Consider the following 14,369-nt stretch of genomic DNA (forward strand, 5'->3'; position numbering starts at 1 on the left):
GTGCTATATTGGGCAAGAGGCTGCTAGAACAAGTTTGAATGTATCTTGGGTCCTTAGAGCGGAATTCATGGGTATATTGAAATAAAGGCTATATGTTCAATAAAAGCTATGAAAACAAGTAGAGGGGAGGGATTGGGCAAATAGACATCTGCACAACATAGGGGGTCATTGCGTTCGAATAGTCAAATGAGTGGTAAAGAGTCGAACCAACTTAAATTATGGAAATGTATTGTTGACATTAACCCTGGGCGGAAAACTATGCTACGCTCGCGGAGTGTGCATAGTTTGCGCAACTACGCGCTACGCGAATCGCACGCAGCACAGTGCAAAAACGCGTAGCGTAGCGGGCATTTTTTGCACGCTCGCGGTCCTCAACATGAAGTTGGCGACCGCGAGCGAGCAAAATCAACATCCCGGTGAGACTTTTTCCTCGTTCACGATCGGCAGATCCCAGAGAGATTCTCAACGCCGGGAGGTCAGGTTTCTCATTGCGAGTGGTCGCTTATGCTTGTGACCGCTCGTGATGAGAAACTACCAGTCCGCCTTGAGAAAGCTGCCGCTTGAGTATAAATCTACTCAAGCGGCAGAAAACGTCCGCATGCACTGTGCATGATGCCGTTCACAATAATTGCAGTGTGGACAAGCATCCGGCACTGTGCAATCATTGCGAACAGCATTTCCCTACCGCAGTACGCAGTTCGCATAGCTACGCGTGGCATGGGTTAGTTGACATCCTCTGACTTCTTGAGTGTGTCTACATTGAAAGAAATATTGCCGTTACGTAGAATTACACATACATCCTTAAATTGATGTGTATAAATTTGTATTAAAAAACAGAATTATTTTATAAAAAAGGATGTGTGTGTGTGGTACAATACAACGCAAAGCATGGAGTCAATTTACTTACCATTATAAAATCTTGCAGGTGCTGTGCAAAACTGTGGAGAGCATGCATGTGTCCACATAATCCTTAGCAAGTACCTGTTAGGTCTTGCAGACAGCTGTGCTATCAAGCCAGACCTAAAAACTGAAGCACCCTTTGGCCTCCAAATGACTCTTACTTCTACAAGGAAGCAGGAATTACTAATAACACTACGGAAACTGTTTTTCAGTGTCTTTCCGAGATCATAAATGACATGAACATTGAACCAGATGAGTCCATAACAGTGTAAGATATGGCCTGGAGATTTTTCTCAAACTTCCTGTCCAATGAATGAGATGGTTTAGACGCTGATCAATTGTCAAACAGAGGCTTCATAAATTCGGCCACATTTTATATATTTTCAGTTATGGGAAACTGGAAAAAGTGTATAAAACATTTACAAACATATTAAAAAAGGCTACCTATAACTATCTAGAGAATTGTTAAGGTCATGCCTCTCTGCAATCTGTTAGGCAGCGATAATGGAGTGTAAAGTGCTATCGGTCCACGGTATGAGTTCATATGTCCCCGTCATCTGTAAGGTCAAGTGCCAATACAATCAATGTGCAATATACTACAGTCGACACTGCATGCCAGAGGTGATATCACTTCCATACTCCAGTGTTTTTAACTTTTGTATTTTGTTTTATATCACTTAAATAACTTCTTGCCTTGAGATGTTGGACAGCATTCAACCTATTTTTGAACACCATACAATATTAACAGACTTAATGGAATAGAATTGTGTAAATATTTCTTTCATCACACAGGTTCACAATATGTATAGCTTGCTTTTGAACAGCTAAATGTGCCCCTTTTAACCATATTGTGGTAGATAAGTGTTTTGGTTGAAAGGATTAAATGATGCATGTACTTTTGGAGTGAAAGCAACTGAAGCAAATACTATTGTTAATTGTACTGCCTATTCAAGAAGGGGAGCAGAGCACAAACCTGTACTGTTACTTAGATGTGATAAATACAAATTGGGAAAATTTCTATGGACATGGACACTGAAGTATTACATTAACAAGTAGCAAAAGTGAAGTGGATGCCTTGCACTAGATGACCTTGTGGAATCCTGTGTTCGGTTAACATTTAGGGTCTGATTATGATGAGGCTCAGAAAGCCTCTGACTGCAGGTAGGAGGCTTTCCGAGCCTCGTCGCGGTTTCAGTTTAGACTGCTGCATTACAATGAAGGCGATCGAAATTGAAACCGGCTGGTCATGCTAGATGGATTCCACCTCAAGGAGCCCGTCAGGCAGTTGGAGACCGGCACGTAATCCCAATGGACAGCATTTCCATCGTTGGGATTACAATGTCGGTTTCTGACAGGCTTTCCATGTTGGGCTTTCCGACATGGAAAGCCTGCCGGAAAGCGACACTGGGGACCATAACAGCACCCTCTTAACCCTGCGGTCTCCAATTGGCAGCCTAGAGGCCACCTATGGTGCCCCCCTGTGAATCCCTGCAGCGTGCGGCAGGCACCGCAAGGTGCCTGCCACACGCTGCAGGGATTCACACAAACTCCCATTTCTCTGTGGGATTTTGTGCTACGGCTGGTTTACGGACGCAGCACAAGCTCTCATAAGGAAATGTGAGTTTGTGACTGCACTATGTGTGGTCACATTGTAATTAGATATTCAGAACCGCTAACCCATGGTCAGGTGGTTCCCATACCAATACAGTGTCGGCGGACGCAAGTCCGCCTGACATCCTAATAAGGCCCTAATTGTGTGAGGTTTCCTGTGAGTGTTTACTATTTGTTTACTTGGGAGACTGAAATGGAAGAGCTGTAGCAGAGCTTTAGAACATCAGTTCCATATTATGTAAGGAGTGCACTGCCCCAGTCTGTACCACAGAGCACCTTTAACTGGGTGCAACGGGAACAGGCCAGGCCACTGCACCCTATTACAGTTTATGCTGTGCCCCCAGCACAACAGTGAACTTGCACCTTCAGTGGGGGTAGGGCATTAATGAAAGGCCAAGTGGTTGTTTCAAGCTTCCAGTCCACCTTTAATTGTGCCAGCAGCAACCGGCTTGCACTCAAAGGCAAGGGCGTAGCTTGTTCAGTAAGATTAGGGGGTTGTGAGCTTCAATCGACTGAAAAACCACCTGTACCCAAATATTTACTAAAGAATAGATTTAATAGGAGGGGGTGGAACACCCCAAACACCCCCCTGAAGCGATGCTCCTGCTTAAAGGAGGCAGAAAGTATCCTCAGAAGGGTTCAGTGAGTGACTGATCCTGCCTGCAGTGGAATGACAAGGGGGATCCCTGGGACCCCCACCTTTCCCCTCCTTTAAAGGGGAACTTACATGGGGTACACTGACAGTGTGCCCCTTTTTACAACCACTGTCAGTACACCACCTGACAGCTCTTTTGCATTTGTACCTGCTTTTCTAAGATGGCAAGGGTACAGAGTCTAAATTGTGTCCTCATATGCACGGAGCCACAACCCCTTGTAAACAAGCGAGTGCCGCCTTAAAATCACACCAGAACTACATGTGCCCCTCCATCATCTGCATTTTAAAAGGGGTTGCAAAAGCACCTGCAACCTCTCTGTAGCACAGAGAAAACAGGCACACATGTCTTAAGCACCCCTGGGGCACTTTCTGTAATATGGCCCAGGGTATCTTCAATAATGTCAATAAGGAGAACTTTAATGGCATTCAGAAAAGTGCCTCTAATTCAGGCGAAGACATAGCCTAACACTATTCATACATCCCATCAACCGGGCATCAGCCAGATAAGGTGAAAGTGAATTATTCAAAGGCAAGCCAAGGACTTGATGGGGCATGATTGTTGTAATAAGAATCTGCTCAATGTAATCCACCTGTTGGGGTTAAATAAATACTAATGGTTGGAAAGCGATAACTACTAATGCTAACAGAATTTAGTGTACAACATGAGAAATGTGCAAAGGCCCGATAATATGCTCTATTTTAGTTAGACAAATAAAAACACAGTGAGGACTAAATGAAATTAATATAGTTTACATGTATTTTCTAATACGTGTTTTTCTGTCTCCCTTTACTGCAAAAAATAAAACAAGGGAAAATGCGTTATTCTTCGTGAAAGTATAGTGTAGGTTTTTTCTTTAGAATTAATTCTCTCTTTTGCTAAATAAATGTAGGCCTCAGAATATTAGGGGATGTGTTCACGTACTCTTGTCCCGTGATTTGTAACACAATGCTGTCCTTAGCTGCAGACCTTCATCTATTACGAGTTGTTTCCTAGAGTGTAGATATTAGCCTCATTCTGTCTGAAGATATTATGTTCTTTCCTGTCTGAGCGAGAGTAGAAGGATGTTCAGAAGTTACTGTTTCATTAATAAAATACATTTGTAACTAGGTTATTTCCTCTTCCTCCTAAGGAAGTTGTATAATGTAATAGACAAAGAGTGCTCAGAAATTATGGTTAGGTCATTGTTAGACGACCGCCACACCATCGTGTTTAGCCAATGAAAATGTTTGTAGAAAGTAGAGAGTGCAACTAATTAGCCAAGGAAAGGAAGTAGCAATGTATAAAGACCTTCATGAGAAGGTGTTCATCGGCTTGTTCTCAAGACTTCTGGGGACTTTTCCTGCGTTTGTGGTGTGCTGCATGCCGTGCTGATTCCTTACACTCTGGCTGGCAATCCTGCTGAACCATTGAACTTTCCTGAGACTTTGTACATCATCAGCTGATGATGCTGCCTCCACTATTCCTAACATCTGTGGGAATAGTTCACTGAGCATTAGAATTTCCATTCTCAGGTAAAGTATTTTCACTGCTGCTGTGTTTTTCTCTTATTCTCACTTCTATTCTTGATGAATCTGGTATTGTGATTTGATTCTGTTATGCAGTATTGTGATATTCTGTAACATTTGTGAACTGAATAATGACGTTCTATTAGACTTTTCTGATTGACCATTTATTAATCAGAATAACAAAGAGATAAACAAAAGAAAGGTGTCTGTCTTTATTTCATGAGTCAGATAAATATTGCCTAATGAAATGGTTTATGTTGTTTAGCGTATTTCCTTCATTCTAGTTACTCATGGGGAAATAGCATTTCTGTGGTTTCAAATACACAGTCCCTTTTAACTCTACCAAAGATCCATCGGAGGACCTTTTGTTACAGTTATCCGAGAAATAATTTCTTATGGGCCCGTCATTATACATATGTTATTGTAGTTATTATAAGTGTTTGCTGTGGATGGTAAGTGATGTTATTGTTTCCCACCCGCTTCCGCTACATCAGACTCAATGCATATTGTTTCTTCAGTCCATTCTCTGTCCCATTTGTCATCCTTCCAACCATCCATCAGCGGTCTATCCATCTAGCCCTGTTATTAGTCCATCCCAGCATCTAAGTGAGAGGTAGGTGTGTTTTTGGTGACGGTATGTGTATTTGTTGTGGCTGACTCTGAGTGTGTGTGTGTATGTGTGTGTTTCAACCATGAGTGTAGGCCCTTAGCATGTTTATGTGGATGTATGTTGTGTGTCTCTGTGTGCAAGCATAGGAAAAAAGCAAAAAGTGTTGGTTTTGTCTATGATTGCTCTTTTCACGCCTTTTCAGGCAGTGCTGACTCTGTAGCTTGTAGTCTTGAGCAAGATAAGTCGCTTCTGGAACCTGGCTCTGGACTCCAGGATATCCTTTTATTTCTGGGAGTTTCAATAGAAAGGGGACATGTGTGACACCCTCTAAAAGAGGAAATTAACTTTCTGTCATTGAACAAGACATAAATGAATCCAGTCGTTCCAGAGATGAGATGTACTGCTACCACTGGAGAAGAGATTGAGAAAGAAATTTCTTGTTAAATTTGTATGTCCACCTGGCAGTTATTGCAGACTGTCGAGGGCCAAGGAAGTAAATATTATGTGTTATCAAAAGAGACAAGAACAAGGAGGCTGGGAAACTACTGTAAAAAAATTTAGTTTTATGGCAGTCCGCAGCCTTGATCTTTAATAATCAACTTAAACTGTTCTTGTTCAAGTCATTCCGCGATGATTAAATTAAACAACAAAAGGACATAACAGCTATATGAAATTTTGCTTCCAAATGAACACAAATCTCTTTCCATGGTAATTTATTGTGTGATTTGTTCTGTCAGCCAGCACCATGTGCCCCTGGGTATTACAGCCTTTCTTAAAATAAATAAAACATGGGTGAATAAATAAAGTATGCTCTTCTTTTAGCAACTTTTCTTTTTAGGTCTAGCTGTGGTACCTTTAATTGCTTACCTGACTTTTTCTTACCAATTCTTAAAAATATACGTAGATTAGACTTCGGCTCCACCCAGAGAAATATTTCTCTGTCACAGCTTATTGTTGGCTGTTTCATTAATGATTTCAGTAACTATGGAATGCTTGCAGGTCAATCTGTGAGGTACTAGTTCATCTCTATTCACACACTCAACCATCTCACTTTGTGATACATTAAATTCTTTTTATCATATATGGTATACCTTACCACATTCAATAACACCAATACAAATACCACTAATACCACCACTCCACCATACTACCATCAGTACCATCAATACCACCAATAATGCCACTGATTCCACACTAGTACCTCACTGCCAATACCACACCTCACCACACACTCCAAATGCCACTACCACCATTACCAATCAGCACCACCACAATTACCACTAACATCATCGCAACTAGCAATACCATCATCACCAACATCACTATACAGCCCCTGCTTCTACCACCACCAATACCATCACTACCACCAATACCACCACCAACAATATTACCCTCACCAACACCACCAATGCAACTGCCACCATCAATAACACACCACCAACTCTACTAATTATGCCACACCAATACCTGGCCAGCACTTATATGACCCATACCACCCCACCAACAATACTGAAATCTACTAAAGCACACCACTATCAATACCACAGTCCCTAATACCACACCAATATCAGGATCTCTAATATCACCAATCCCACTCCACCATCAGTATCATACTACTACAAATACCATAATTACCAATATAATCACAATACCACCTCAAAACCAATATCATAAATAAGACCATCAGTAGCACCAACACGACAAATGCCATGCCAGACCTGCAAACTTTGGAGCTTTTTCACCGTGTGAGAGGAGGCAGGCCTTGAAGGGGAAGGGTTTAATGTTAATGGTAATGTTAATTTTAGTTATACTTATAGAGCAGGAACTGATACCCGAAGGTGTCCTGGCGCTATTGAGAAGACCTACTTTAAGCTTGAAGGGTGAGAGCAGAGACATCTAATTAGTTAGAGAAAAGCCATGTTTTTAACGCCTTTCTAAAAGGCAAAAGGTTTGGTATGTTTCTAAGGGTTAAAGGTAGAGCGTTCCATGATTTAGCCGCATTGACCGTAAAGCTCCTGCCACCCCAGTTAGCTTTTAATACCCGAGGGACATTAATGAATTTTCGGTCGGCTGACCGTAATGCTCTCTTTGGCCGATACCAGTTAAAACAACCTTTTAGAAGTTCTGGTCCGATACCATGAAGGGCTTGAAATACTAGACACAGGGACTGAAATTGAGTACGTTTACTGACTGTGAGCCAGTGAAGTTGTTTTATTTTAGCTGAGATAGACTTGTATTTAGGTGTAGCTGTTATAAGTCTGGCTGCAGCATTCTGCAGCATCTGCAGTTTGTTCATCGACCCTTTGTGGATCGTAAGATATAGACTATTACAATAGTCTAGTCTAGACATTATAAGGGCTGAGACTACAGTTTGTTGTGCTTCCTTCGGCAGAAGGGGCATTATTTCTTTGCAGAATTTATGGTTAACCTGGTCCCTGAAACTCAGTTTGTTGTCAATCCAGACTCCTAGATTCTTGACCTTCTTAATTGGCGTGGGTAGAAATCCCATCTCTTCTGGCCAGCAACTAGGGGTCCAGAAAGTGGGGTTGTGTCCAAAAAGCACTACCTCCGTTTTACCGGAATTAAGCTTCAAACAATTCTGGGCCATCCAGACTCCCACAGCTTTCATACAATCCTGCAGCCTTATCGCAGTTTCCTGTATGTCCTCTGGTAATAATGTCACCACAATTTGGGTGTCATCAGCGTAAGACGTTAAGGTAAACCCAAAGCTCTGAACTAGGGGAGCTAGTGATGACACGTAAACATTGAACAATGTTGGGCTCAGCGACGAACCCTGCGGTACCCCCACAGGGCAGGGAGAAAGATTTGGCTTCAAATTCATCTAATGTCACTATTTGACTTCTGTCAGCGAGAAACGATTTAAGAAGATTCCACGCAGTGTCTTTGATCCCTAACTCATCCAGTTGGTCCATTAACAAAACGTGATGGACCGTGTCGAAAGCCGCAGATAGGTCTAACATAATCAGTACGGCCTTTCCCCCTTGATCCAGAATGGTCCTGATTTCTTCTGTGGACTTTAGGAGCGCCGTTTCTGTACTATGGGCCTCTCTAAACCCATACTGAGTTGGATCAAGGGCCTGTGAATCCTGCAGAAATGTGTTGAGTTGGGTGTTCAAATTACTTTCTATGAGCTTAGCAGGAAGGGGTAACCTGGAAATTGGTCTAAAGTTATTGGGATCACTGGCGTCTAGGCATTTTTATTTTAGAAGAGGCAGAATGGAGGCATGTTTCCATTCTTTGGGAAAGTATCCTTCTAGGTACATGTTGTTAATGATATAGGTCAGTTGTTTTGCAACAGGCTCGGCTGCAAGCTTTAAAATTGAGCACGGACAGGGATCAGTAGGGGAGCCTGATTTAACTTTCTCCAATAGTTTGTGGGTATCAGATACGTTTAGGCCGGCAAAAATATTGAAGGTCGGCGTACCAGGGTTAGTTACCTGCTGATATTATGTCGAACTGGTATTGGTGGTGGAAGTGGAGTCTGAAAATGTTAAGAAGATGCAATTAACTTTTTCAAAGAAAAATTGAGCGATTTTGTTACAAAGCGCTTGACTGGCTACAATGGGTGGAATGCAGGGATGAGCGAAAGAGTTTACTATTTTAAAAAGCCCTTTAGGAGAGTTCTTGTCTGATTTAATTTTGTTGCTGAAAAACTCTTGTTTTGTGTTTTTAAGTAGCTGCTTATATAGTGCCAGGCCAGCTTTGTATTCCTTTTTATCATTTTCCTTGTAACCCCCCCTCCAGATTCTTTGCCGGTGTTTGCATGCCAGCTTTTGGTCCTTCAACTCCATCGAATACCAAGGTGAGGAGGGATGTTGTCTGGTGTGGCTAAGGTGTTTTAAAGGGGCTAGCTTGTCCCCTGCAGCTTCTAGCCATTTAGTATATGATCTGGTTGACTCGTCCAGATTGCTAGGAGTAGGGGTGATAGTGTCGGTTAGTGTTTGATGTAGATCCTCTGCTTTTATCTTGTTCCAGGCTCTATTCTTAGAGTGACTTATTGATAAATTCTGTACTTTGCGGTCCGGTACCGAGAGCTCAAAGAAGATTGCCGAGTGGTCAGACCAAACTAGCGGCAAGATTCTAGTTACAGAAAGCTGCAAATTATTTGAGAAGATGCTGTCTAATGTATGGCCGGCTTGATGAGTAGCACCCCTAACCAATTGCTCCAAATGTCCACCTTTCATCAAGTCAAGCAGATTGAAGGTGTCTGGATCATGGGGCAATTCAAGGTGATAATTAAAATCTCCTAGAATGGTATAGGACTTAGGGCAGATCCCCCTTTCAAGTATGCTACTTAGTTGTGCTGGAAAGTGGCCTCTAAGGCCTGGTGCTCTATATAGGAGGATGCCTCTGAACATATAATGATGAGAGAGGTTGAGACTAAACTCAAGTGCTTCACAATCTTCGATGACTAAAGGATTAAAAGATGTCATAATGGAATTATGGTAAATGACTGCAAGACCCCCCGCGTCTCTGTTGTCATTTGAGAGTGTGACAGAAATAGTCCGGGGGTGTGGCTTTTACGAGATCAGGCCCGGACGCCATGTCTGTCCAAGCCTCGGTAATAAATGCTGTGTGTATTTTCTCCTCACTAATAAGGGAGGCGATTTCTAAACTATGTTTAACAAGAGACCTGGCATTAAAAAGAGCTAATTTCCAAGGGCAGGTGGAGGCGTCCCTCTTGGTAGAGGGTTGATTGAGTCTTCTATCTACGATGGGCTGGACGACGAACTTGGTATATTAGCATTGCATCCAGAACATTTGAAGTGACTCCTAGGTCGTGCAACATCAGGATGAAAGATGCTACAATTGTGATTAGTGGTAATTAAATTGAGCTTTTTCAAACCCTCCCCTGTATATCCTATTCTTGTGTTCATACCTGGAGGATTTGGTGCAGGGGGACTGGCGCTGAGTGCATTTTGGGCGCAGACGGGCTTGCCTTTGGTGTGCCGGCAGCGCGCTCGCTGCGCGCTCGAGGCAGTGTGTGCCTAAATAGTGTCAGGGGCATGAGACCTAGCCCACTGACCTGCTACCCCTAAGATGGCTGCCTCGGTATTGGATGTCCCGCGAAACACTCTGCGGAGGACTTCTAACCGAGAGCAGGAAATGTGCAAAATAGGCAATTACAGTACGAAATTAAATGAATTTAAAATAGTAGCGTAGAAGTTGTGCAAAATCGAAGCAACGTGGGTCTCTCCCGGCTGAGCCACAGGAGGACTTCTCAGTGTGCGCTCGTGGCAGTGTGTGCCTAAATAGTGTCATGGGCATAACACCTAGCCCGCTGACCTCCTACCCCTAAGATGGCTGCCTCGCTATCGGAAGTCCCGCAAAACACCCTGCGGAGGACTTCTAACCAAGAGCAGGAAATGTGCAAAATAGGCAATTACACTACGAAATTAAAAGAATTTAAAATAGCAGCGTAGAAGTTGTGCAAAATCGAAGCAACGTGGGTCCCTCCCGGCTGAGCCTCAGGAGGACTTCTCAGTACACGCTCGCGGCAGCGAGTGCCAATAGTGTCAGGGGCATGAGACCTAGCCCGCTGACCTGCTACCCCTAAGATGGCTAGCTCTGTATCGGAAGTCCTGTGAAATACCCAGCGGAGGACTTCTAACCGAGAGCAGGAAATTTGCAAAATAGGCAATTACAGTACGAAATTGAAAGAATTTTAAAATAGCAGCGTAAAAGTTGTACAAAATCGAAGCAATGTGGGTCTCTCCTGGCTGAGCCTCAGAAGGACTTCTCAGTTTAGTACAGAGCACAGCTCAAGACACTTTTAAATTCACGGCCTCCAAGATCCCACCTACCTACCTCTCCTCCACCGTATTTTGCCCCCTGCCAACACCAATAACAAAGCTGTTTAAGCTGCTGTCGATTTCTTGGGGAGGTTTCGAACCTCGTAATGGACATTTGCTGCGTAGAACCTCAAAACTATCAGCTGGAAACCTGCTCTCTGCAGGGGACTCCATCTAACTGTGTGCACACTGTGTGATATCGGCTCCTCACCGAGTGGCCATGTGAAGAGAGCTGATATCATGTGACGCATGGTGGCGCTGAGTGAGTTGGGAGGTCTGCCATGGTGCCATCAATACCACCACCAATGGGGAACAACCTTTACAACGCAACTTTTACAACGCACTACCATTACAACGAAACTGTTACAACGCAAATGCATTGACAACGCATGCCATTACAATGCAAGTCTTTACATCGACTTGCACTAGATGGCGTGCTAACATTAAAAATAGTTATCGTTTACTATCCAAACACCTTCCCTACTGTTACGTGGACTGGAGTTAGAATAGTAAATTACACTTTTTTAATGTTAGCACGCCATCTAGTGCAAGTCGATGTAAAGACTTGCGTTGTAAAGACTTGCGTTGTCACTGCATTTGCGTTGTAAAAATTTCGTTGTAACAGCATGCGTTGTAAAAGCATGCGTTATAACATCATACATCCACCACCAATATCACCACCATCAATAATACTAGAACCACCACCAGTACCACCACCACACCAACTGAATCAAGCACTGACAAAGCCAATTTACATAGATTTACTGTGCTGTTGCATGGGAATACAATTCTGCGTGCCTTCGTTGACATGTGCTACCACATCAAATCCAGACCTTCAGGCTTTGCAAAGGTTCGTTAGGATTAGTATTAGACAAATTCATTCATTTTTTTTTTTAAATCCTAAAACATGTATGCATATCCACAGCCATACATAAAGGAGTTCCATTCAGCCTACTTCATTCATTGGTACATTGTAGTGTGATTCACATTATGCCTCCTACCACTGCAGGGCAAAGGTTCAGCCCACTTCAGCCATTGGCTCACCGCACTGTAAATTACAGCATATTGTTTGTGTACAATGTGCACATCTTTAAAAAAATAGCTTTCTTCAGTGTCATGTATTGATGAGCCAATGTGCCTTTTTCTCAAAGACGAATCGTGTTTTACCTTTTTGAAACTTTTATTAGTATTTCTTTTCAAGGGCCTTTATACCGCTTCAGACACAGCTGCTGGGATCTTGCTGCCACTTGCGACGAGATGCATCCTGCAAGGACACAGTAAACGACCCACTGATACTGTAAATATCACTGTTCTCTAAATTGGCTTTAAAACCAATCCAAGATACATATTCATACTTGTGCATGAATACGCACACATGAGCAGCTGAATTTTAATGTTATACGTTACTAGAAACTATTCCAAGATGGGCTCCCATGTTCTTGCACATACATCAGCACGCAAAGGAATCCATATCTGAATGCGTACGCTATACTTTGTCAAAACATTCTAAGATGACAGTGACAGCATGCAAATTTAGCTACAAAAGTGTGAAGTTCCTTCCAGAAAAGGGTTCCAAAACAAACTGAGAGGGTCTGGACCCAACAGATCATCAAGGAGCAGCTCCTTTTCACCTTTGGGATGGCGGTGGATGTATAAACATACTGTGTACACTATTGGACGGTGCAGTAACCAACCGTAGTCTAAAGATCCCGCCACTCCCACGGAGACCATCTACCTTAGGATTAGGGTCATCAAAGCAAATATAGGAAACACATCCATTGTATAGGTGGACATTTAGGTGCAGTAACCTTATCACACATAATGGGCCTGATTCCGATCTCGATTGTAAAGCCCTTCTTTATGACTCGGATCCGTAGGGCTTTACGAGCGAATCGTGCACCTGGAGTCCAAGCGAGCGAGTACGATGCATTCACATGCTTACAGACTCGGTTCGCTCAGACTCCCATTAAACTCTATGGGAGCCTGTATACTGGACGCGTAGACAGGCTCCCATAGCAAAAAGGGGTGGGTGGGGAAAAGCGTATACCCTGTGGTGGGCACCCTATGGTGCCTGCCACACTGTGGATGCATGGGAAGGGGAGACCCATGGGTAGCCCCACTGCTCCAAATTGGAGGGTTCCAGATGATGGGGGGCCTGCTATGGGCCCCAAAAGAACGATTCCGGCAGCTTTTTTGACCCAGACATACCGAATTGTGAAGGCTGTCTGAATCGATTATCGTACTTGCTCGATGAGAAACAGTCCATTGAGCTGGACGAAGCATCTGCATACAAGTTGTACAGATGGGATTGGGCTGGGAGGTGAATCGGTCGGCGCGTACACGATTTTTGCATCGAACTTGGTCGTTCGGACCCGTGTACAATTCGGTCGGAAAAATGGGCTACGAATCGGATCCGTAAAAGCCAAATCCGATTCATAGGCCTTCCGAGCGAGATCGGAATCGACCCCAATGTTGTGCAAATAGTAGGTCACTTTAACACAGCGACAGCACTCATTATCATAGTAGATTAGGTTACTGATGAAGTGCCATTGATCCATTTTAGGACAGATAAGGCACAAAACATGTCAACCAAATAGAGGGATACAAGAATCATGAGACACTGTGAACATCCATTGATTGCTATTTTTTATCCCATTAACAGAGGCCCCACGAATAAAATAAGTTTTGAGGGGACCTCTAATTAATTTTAAACTGCTGTTTTAGAACAGTCCACGCAAATCTTATAACCCTTCTCAAACAATTTCCTGACAGAGTTGCTGGCCATACACGTTTGTTCAACAGGTGATACAAAAAAGATTTCTGGCAAAATGCCCTCCATGGGTCCCGTTGGGCATTGCAGCACCAACCCAACGAGGAGCACATTATGACGATGAAGCATGCCACTACTGGTGGGTGAGGGCTTGTGTTGCTAAAATTACCTGCTCCTTGATGATCTGTTGGGTTCAGACCCTCACAGTTAGTTTTGGAACGCTTTTCTGGGAGGACGTGTGCTGGACCGAAAACTCACCCTACACCCTGTCGTATTTATTATAGTTGGAGCATGCACACAAATATGCCTCCAAAAGAGGACAGATTTGATTGGTTTTGATTATACTTTACTGTAAAACATTCAAAAGAAACAAACACTGGAAAAGCCAATAGCTTGACGGTAAAAGCCTGAACTATTGCTTTGCCATTGCTTGTTCAGCTTTGTGTTCTAGTTCTCATGCTAACTATATCCAGAAAAAATAAATATATAAAAATACATAAATGT

The sequence above is a fragment of the Triturus cristatus genome, chromosome 2_1 (assembly GCF_964204655.1).
Source record: "Triturus cristatus chromosome 2_1, aTriCri1.1, whole genome shotgun sequence".
Lineage (NCBI taxonomy): Eukaryota > Metazoa > Chordata > Amphibia > Caudata > Salamandridae > Triturus > Triturus cristatus.